The sequence below is a fragment of the Anomaloglossus baeobatrachus genome, unplaced genomic scaffold, assembly GCF_048569485.1.
Source record: "Anomaloglossus baeobatrachus isolate aAnoBae1 unplaced genomic scaffold, aAnoBae1.hap1 Scaffold_588, whole genome shotgun sequence".
In the NCBI taxonomy this organism is placed as follows: Eukaryota; Metazoa; Chordata; class Amphibia; order Anura; family Aromobatidae; genus Anomaloglossus; species Anomaloglossus baeobatrachus.
This window is the reverse complement of record NW_027444951.1, coordinates 115,550-124,217: the sequence shown is the minus strand read 5'-3', so window position 1 is coordinate 124,217 and position 8,668 is coordinate 115,550. Positions and strand designations below refer to the sequence as shown.

At 47.4% G+C, this 8,668-nt stretch overlaps 1 pseudogene; it reads right to left on the bottom strand.

Annotated features, from left to right (window-relative positions):
• Positions 1 to 7,482: 7,482 nt before the first annotated feature.
• Positions 7,483 to 7,689, bottom strand: LOC142285044 (U2 spliceosomal RNA; annotated as a pseudogene).
• Positions 7,690 to 8,668: the final 979 nt, after the last annotated feature.

The following is an 8,668-nucleotide window of genomic DNA, read 5'->3' as shown; positions in this document are numbered from 1 at the left end:
CTTATAATTAGTTGGAGTGTGCAACGCAGGCAGATGCGCTCTGCAAATGTCTTGGCACTAGTGGGACTATAGCAAAGTCCAATAGCCACGTATAGGATGCCACTAGGTACACTGAGTGTTTGCTAGTATAATGGCTAAGTTAAAATTAGTTGGAGTGTGCAACGCAGGCAGATGCGCTCTGCAAATGTCTTGGCACTAGTGGGACTATAGCAAAGTCCAATAGCCACGTATAGGATGCCACTAGGTACACTGAGTGTTTGCTAGTAAAATTGCTTAGTTTAAAAAAGTTGGAGTGTGCAATGCAGGCAGACGTGCTCTGCAAATGTCTTTGCACTAGTGGGACTATAGCAAAGTCCAATAGCCACAGATAGGATGCCACTAGGTACACTGAGTGTTTGCTAGTATAATGGCTTAGTTATAATGAGTTGGAGTGTGCAGAGGACAGGAGGGTACAGTGGCAGGATTGTGGTGCTCTGGGTAGAGGAATGGAAGCCTGCCTTTCTATTCCCTCCTAATGGTGAAATGCAGGGAGGAAATCCCTGACCTTGGCTACACAGATGCTGTTGCTGTTTGCAGGACCTGTCACGTATGGCTCTCTGACCCTGCCGGTTTGAGTCCTTAAAAGGACTGCTATAAAGTGCTCTCCCTATGCTGTCTAACGCTGTGTATGCAGCGCATACAGCTGTATCGGCTATAGGACTCAGGAGGACGGAGCTGCGACAGTGATGTCTGACACCAAAGACGCAGAAGGCAGATAATGGCGTCCGTGAAGAAAATGTCCGGTTTTATAATGCAGGGACATGTGACATGCAGATCCTATCACACATGCCGTTGCTTCTCTGGCTCAAAGTCAACTTAGCTGTGTGTGTGTCTGTGATTGGCTGACATGCTGGCCCGCCCCACAAGACGCGCGCACTTAGGGAAGGAAGACAAGAAAAAAAAAAAAAAAATGGCGATCGCCATTATAGAAACAGCAGTGATCTGAAGGCGCTGTTCACGCACACTATACACTGAAATGTGATAATAGTTTGATTCACAGAGTGACTTACACTATTACAGCAGAAACCAAGCTATGATTTAGCTGTTTTTTGGCTGCTAGAACCGTTCTCGAACGTTTCTAGAACTATCGAGCTTTTGCAAAAAGCTCGAGTTCTAGTTCGATCTAGAACATGCCCCAAAATCACTCGAGCCTAGAACTGGAGAACCACGAACCACGAACCGCGCTCAACTCTATCCAGGAGCTTTGGTTCCCTGAGTTTCCAATAGCAAATGTCTAGAAAAAACTCTGTCCATTGGCACAACTCAGCAAGAAAACGAGAAGACCGAGAAGATATATTTCATTTATCTTAATGCCACCTTCTTAACAGCACTAAACCCTTCTATTATGTCCCTTAGCCTTTTGAGCTTATCCTCTGGTAAGCGGAAGACCATGCCTCTGGTATCGATCTCAGTGCCTAAAAACTGTATTATAGTAGCCAATCAGAATACAAAAGGATGCATAGGAAGCGTGACTTTATTTCAATATTTTAAAACAATCCAATAAAATGAAGAAAAGTCACTCATACAAGATCCACAGAAGTTGTATAATACATACATAAATCAAAACACTATAAGGCCTGTTTCACACGTCAGTGATTCTGGTACGTTTGTGCTTTTTTTTAAACATAACAGAATCACTGAGATACGCAGATCCATTATAATGAATGGGTCTGCTCACACATCAGTGATTTTTCACTGCACGTGTCTCCGTGCGGCGTACCCGCGTGTCCGTGATTGCTGCACGGAGACATGTCCATTTTTTTCTGGCATCACTGATAGGATGTCCATAAGGTGGCAGCAGAGCATAACAGAAAAAGGTGCCTATTGTGCACTGAAAAGACCCAATGTGATGCACCAGACATATAGAGCCCTAATGGATTCACAAATATAAGATATATCATGAATGACTACTGCATAATGAACGCTAGCATGAAAAAAGAAAGGAATCCATAAAAATAAATAATAAATGGTGCACATATGTTAGAGCCCCACCGAAGGACAAAAAAAGTCTGATGGAAATAGAGAGCATATAGGAACAATAAGAATGTGCAACAGAGAGGAAGGTGAGAATGCAGGATCAATCACTGCCTGTCAGATATTAATAATCAGGGAAATAACTCTGGAGCAGACGCACAAATTAGGGTCTTACCTGGTAAGGTAACAAATAATTAATAGTAGTTGCACTCACCTATTAAGGTTGTGCCAGTCACAACCCCTAAATGCACGTTACAAATGGCGACAGCCGCAGCCCCTAGTAGAAGAGCAATAACGTATAGGAGGAAAATCGGGTGCGTGCCGCGCTGTCACCAAAGGAAACTGATGTTAATTATTTCATCTCTTTATTCTTTTTTCCGGTCAATGTGTTTCAGAGATCACTGTCTCCTTCATCAGGGCAAAAAAAGAACAGTATGCAATCAAAGGAGGAAGAACCTCTATATATACACATATGGAGCTACGTCAGAGGACTGACTGCTGTATTTCAAATACTGCCGGGATGGTCAACTGTTACAATACCGGCCATAAAAGTTCTCAAGTGATATATTGAGAAACATTTATAAAATCACTGGGGTATAGTGTTTCAAATTTCATCAGCTTTTTGAGACAAAAATCAGAAAAAGAAGAAGAAGAAGGACAAAATGAAAAAAAGAAAAAAAAGAAGAAAAAAAAAACAAAAAGGGAGCATTGAGCTCCAGACCCTGTATTGAGTCTTAGAAGTGTAGTGACAAGTGCATCTGTCCACAACCCTGTAAGGGTGAACGGGATGACGGACAAGAAAAATTATGTTCGTGGCAAAAAATGGTGGTGTTGCTATATAAAATTGCATTAAGAATAAAGAAAGGAAAAATTTCTTTATAAAAGTAGTGAAGAAAAAAGTGGAAAAAAGGGGAGTGTAAGCCATTTTACTAATAAATAGTGATGAGCGAGCATGCTTGTTACTACTCGGTACTCGCACGAGTATCACTGTACTCGGTCTACTCGACGGGGACCGAGTAATCTCGCGATACTCGTGCTGTACTCGTGGTCTTCATCCCTGCATGTTGGCGCTCTTTTGAGAGCCAGCCCTCATGCAGGGATTGGCTGGCAGACCACTGCAATGCCACAGCCCTGTTAGTTGTGGAATTGCAGTGATTGGCCGGCCTGCACAGCGTGACCGAGCCTTTATACCGGCGGGCGCGCTGTGCTCTGCTCACAGCTATCCAGACAGTCAGTGCAGGGAGAGGGTCGCTGCTTCAGGGAAAGGTTTGCGGCCCTTTATAGCTATTTCCGTAGCAGGGCTGCAAACAGTGTGACCAAAAGTCCTTCTCAGGACTATTCTAGTTGTATACAGGCAGGCAGGGTATAGCCAGGTCGGAGTACAGTAGCAGAGTCCTTCTCAGGACTATTGTTGCTGTATACAGGCAGGGTATAGCCAGGTTGGAATACAGGCTAGTGACCAAAAGAGTCCTTGTCAGGACTATTGTAGCAGTATACAGGCAGGCAGGCAGGCAGGCAGGCAGGGTATATAGCCATTCCTAGTGGTGACCGTATACCAGCCTTCATCATATCTGGGGCTGGTGTACACAGTCTAAAACAGTCCTGATAGTGTCAGACTTCTCAGCAATTGTCGCTCCTAAAACCTGTTAGGTTCTTAGTGCGTCCGTGCTTGCATTTAAAAACCGCACGTGTGTGCCTGTCGGTGGCAGCGTACAGGTGCACTTGTGTGCGTTTTTACCAAACTATTATATAACGCACAAGTGTAGTGTATAATACACGTCAGTCAGCAGTGGCTGATAGTGTCAGAGTTCTCGTCATTAATTTTTGCTCCTAAAACCTGTGTTAGGTTCTTAGTGCGTCCGTGCTTGCATTTAAAAACCGCACGTGTGTGCCTGTCGGTGGCAGCGTACAGGTGCACTTGTGTGCGTTTTTACCAAACTATTATATAACGCACAAGTGTAGTGTATAATACACGTCAGTCAGCAGTGGCTGATAGTGTCAGAGTTCTCGTCATTAATTTTTGCTCCTAAAACCTGTGTTAGGTTCTTAGTGCGTCCGTGCTTGCATTTAAAAACCGCACGTGTGTGCCTGTCGGTGGCAGCGTACAGGTGCACTTGTGTGCGTTTTTACCAAACTATTATATAACGCACAAGTGTAGTGTATAATACACGTCAGTCAGCAGTGGCTGATAGTGTCAGAGTTCTCGTCATTAATTTTTGCTCCTAAAACCTGTGTTAGGTTCTTAGTGCGTCCGTGCTTGCATTTAAAAACCGCACGTGTGTGCCTGTCGGTGGCAGCGTACAGGTGCACTTGTGTGCGTTTTTACCAAACTATTATATAACGCACAAGTGTAGTGTATAATACACGTCAGTCAGCAGTGGCTGATAGTGTCAGAGTTCTCGTCATTAATTTTTGCTCCTAAAACCTGTTAGGTTCTTAGTGCGTCCGTGCTTGCATTTAAAAACCGCACGTGTGTGCCTGTCGGTGGCAGCGTACAGGTGCACAATTTGCACAAACTTTGATATAACGCCCAAGTCTAGTGAATACACGTCAGCACAGCATTGCAAAATGCGCAAGGGCGTTGGCAAGGAACAAGGAAGTGGACGTGATGGTGGTGCAGGCAGAGGCCGAGGTCGTGGGCAAGCTCTAATTTTGCCACAACAAAGGGCCACATCTAGTCGCTCGCACGTCCTGTCCCAAATTCTTGGGGACCGCAGCAGTACACCGCTCTTGAACCAAGACCAGTGTCAACAGGTTGTTAGTTGGATAGCGGATAATGCTTCCAGTCAGATTGGCACCACCACAAACACTCTGTCTTCCACACGGTCAAGTGTCAGTAGCCGTGATACTGCACCGCACATTTCAGAACCTGATCCTCCTTCCTACCACAAGGCTGAGTACACGTCCTCGGACATTAATGATCCCACACTTGGACACTCGGAAGAGCTGTTCACATTTCCATTCGCACATTCTGGCCTCTCGCCAGCTCATGTTGAAGTGGGTCATGAGGAGATCGTATGTACAGATGGCCAAATATTTGAGCAGCCACGTTCTCACGAAGTTGGCAACGTGTCTCAACAAGGGGTGGACGATGATGAGACACAATTGTCAGGAAGTCAGGAGGAGGAGCAGGGTGCGGAAGAGGAAGACGACGTGGTGGATGATCCAGTAACTGACCCAACCTGGCAGGAGGATATGCAGAGCGAGGACAGCAGTGCACAGGGGGAGGGAGGCGTAGCATCCCAACAGGCAGTAAGAAGCAGGGTGGTGGCTCCAGGCAGAAGTCAGGCAACCGTTCCCCGGAACAACAACACGACACAAGGTGCCTGTACAAATGTTAGGTCTTCCCGAGTCTGGCAGTTTTTTAAGTTGGATCCAGATGATTCTAAAAAGGCCATTTGCAACACCTGCCGTGCCAGCATCAGCAGGGGTACCAAAACTAGCAGCCTGACCACCACCAGCATGATCAGGCACATGTCAGCCAAGCACCCGACTTTGTGGGAAGTACAACACAGTCGAGGAGCAGTGCTTGCTAATGTCACTGCTACGTCTTCGCTGGTTGTGCATGCGAGCCAATCCCCTGTCCATGCTGCCTGCGAACAAGCCTCCTCCGGTCCTGCACCTGCAGTTGCCTACTCAGAAATAACACCATCATCAAGCACGTCCTTGTCCCAGCGCAGCGTTCAGTTATCCATTCAGCAAACCTTTGAACGCAGGCGCAAATACACTGCCAACACCCCACATGGGCGCCCTGGACAAGCCAGGTCGTCACAGGTACTACACCAACACACTCTACACTCCGGCTAGGCACACCGAAGCTAAACACAAATCCTAGTTGCCTTCCTCCAGGGGCTGATGTCCACACCAGGGGGTGGGCCAGGCGGTTGATCCCACCCACCGAGGAGTTCACAGTCCTGGAGGCGGGAAAAGGAGTCAGATTAGAGATCAGTTTTGGAGTTAGAGAAGTGAAGAGGAGAGGAGACTGACCGTGTCCGGGTGTGTGGCCCGGGCACTCAGCAAGGTTGGCAGACGGTGGTGACCTTCTGCAGGAGAGGCTGATTGGAGTGAACCGTACGGACCGGGGATGGGCGGTGGCCCGCCGGTACCAGATCGGGGAGTGAAGAGAAGCCAGCACCATCCGGCAGGGCCTACGGACCCCGACCAGGCTAGGAGTCGCCGTAAAACCGGTCAAATCCGTTAGCGACAGGAACCTCCAGGGTTTCCCAGCAGTCAAGACCCGATTGAAGGCAACAGCTCACACCGTAGAGGGAAGCACAGTCACCGCCAAGGCTACAGTTCCCAGGGCCAGAGCCTGCGGGCAAAAGGGGCTCCCTCAGCATCCATCCAAGCTGGGGAGCGGGTTACCGGTGGGAAGCCCGCTAGATTTTGGGGGAATAAAAGGGGTCCAACACCACATCCCCACAGGTGCACACCCACCCATCAAAGAGAGCTATAAGCCAATACCACCTTCACATTGCCAGTGTACCAAGTACATGTTGAGCAACATGAAGGCGGCTGGGGTTATCCGTGACAGTTGTAGCCTTTGGGCAGCTCTGTTGATCCTGTTAAAAAAGAAGGACGGCACCACTCCCCGTATTGAGGAATCGCTAGCTGCATTGAGAACTGCAAATTATTTTTCTACCCTTGATCTCACTAGTCACTATTGGCAAGTGTCCGTTGCTGAGGCAGACCGGGAGAAGACCGCCTTCGCCACCCCTATGGGTCTCTGCGAGTTCAAAAGCATGCCCTTCGAGCTGTGCAATGCGCCAGGAACCTTCCAGAGGCTGATGGAATGCTGCTTGGGACAAGATTTTAGGGTGTATAAAAAGGGAGATTAGATCCCGTGATCCCAACGTATTGTTACACCTCTATAAATCACTTGTAAGGCTACATCTGGAATATGGGAACCAGTTTTGGGCTCCACATTTTAATAAGGACATTCAGAAGTTAGAGTCAGTTCAAAGGTGGGCAACTAGACTACTACAAGGAATGGAAGGCCTCCCATATGATGACAAGTTGAAAAAGTTATTAAGTGATTATTGGCTGCAATGGGGCTTTCTGGCTGGTGCCAGCCTCTCTTCTTAGCACACAGGAACCACAATCCCTACACCATGCTTCAATGGATTCTCTCATCCCAGCCCAGTAAAACTACATATTTTACACAGTCATAAGCAGCCAAAAGGGATCTATTCTATTCAATTGCAAATGATCTAGATAAGACTGAGAATAAGATACTGCACGGGACATAGCAGAGTTGGTCAAGTTGAGTGGAGATGAGTTTGCTATTTGGCACAGCTTTTTGCATCAATAAAGCAAGTAAAAGGTGTGAAAGATAAAAAAAAGGGTGAAAGTGTGAAAAGTGAATTGGCCAAATTGAGGTGCATATAAAGTTTTTGCTTTCTTTCAATTAACTAATGGGGCTCATTTGAATCAGGTGAATTGAGTTCTGCTTTTGGAAACTGGGTTAAGAAGGGGTGCACCGGTCCTGGAGGTACTGCAATACCAGGTCAATGCGTGCAGTGGACAGAGCAAGATTTTTTCCATCTCCTTGTTCTAAAAATCCATTTAATATATGGTCCCCAGAGAGGGGACGTATCAGATATTAAACTGATAAGAACAGATTTAATTTTTTTTTTTTTCTGTTTATCAGTAGGACTTCAAAATAACAAAGGTGATCGCCTCCCGTTGCCTGGGAACCGTCCAGGCACAAGAGGGCTATGTGTCACCAGAAGGCGCACACACTTCCTCAAGGCCGGCAGACGTGCAATCCCAGGCACCTTCCAGTACCGACCAAGGTAGCGTCCTCCGAAACTACACTTGATCTTAGCCAAAAGGCCGAGAAGCTATAACCCGAATTGGTTACGGCCTTGAGTGGCACCCTGGCCTATACCGGACACATCTTAGGGAGAGGGAGACAAACCCACGCCTACAGAAGACATTTTGTCACCCAAGCCAACCCTTGAAAAGGCTGTTTTGCAGAGCAAAAACAAGAAGAATGGTGCTTTTTGCAGCCGCCGCCCACTGCAATGAATCTGAATAACTCCTCCTTTTGGACACAAGCACCTCCCCTCCCCCTTGCAGTCTTTCCAATTCATGATACAAAAAGACGGACGGACAGGACAGGACAGGACAGGCTGCCTGACTTTCCGTCACTGCCACCCTTTGCCATCCTTGCCCGTAGAAAGCCCTTTCATCATCCCCAAACCCTAATCTTTTCCCTTCCCTTCCCAGATGCGTCTCACTCCCTTTCATTAGGAAGTGAGCGCAGCCTTTTCTCCGTTCTGCACATGCGCGACGTTAAACACAAATGCGCAGGCGTGCGTTCCATTACCCTCACTGCATTCCACTCCCATACAGGAAGTGGGCGCAGCTATTACTACGGTCGCACATAAAAGAACCCACGGCCACCACTGCACATAGCTGACTCCACCACAGGACACCCACTTCTACACCAACACAGGTAAGACAGGATCGGCACCTCTATGCTCCTGTTACAATCAGGCTCAGTCACCATGTGATAACGCTCTCAACTCTTTAGTTGCAGGCTCCCCTTGCTTCACCTCCACTGGCTGTGCTGCCATTTCCTCTCCCACCTGGAAGGTATACTTTATTCCACTATTTTCCTGTTTCTCTCTTCCCCCTTTTCCCATAACCT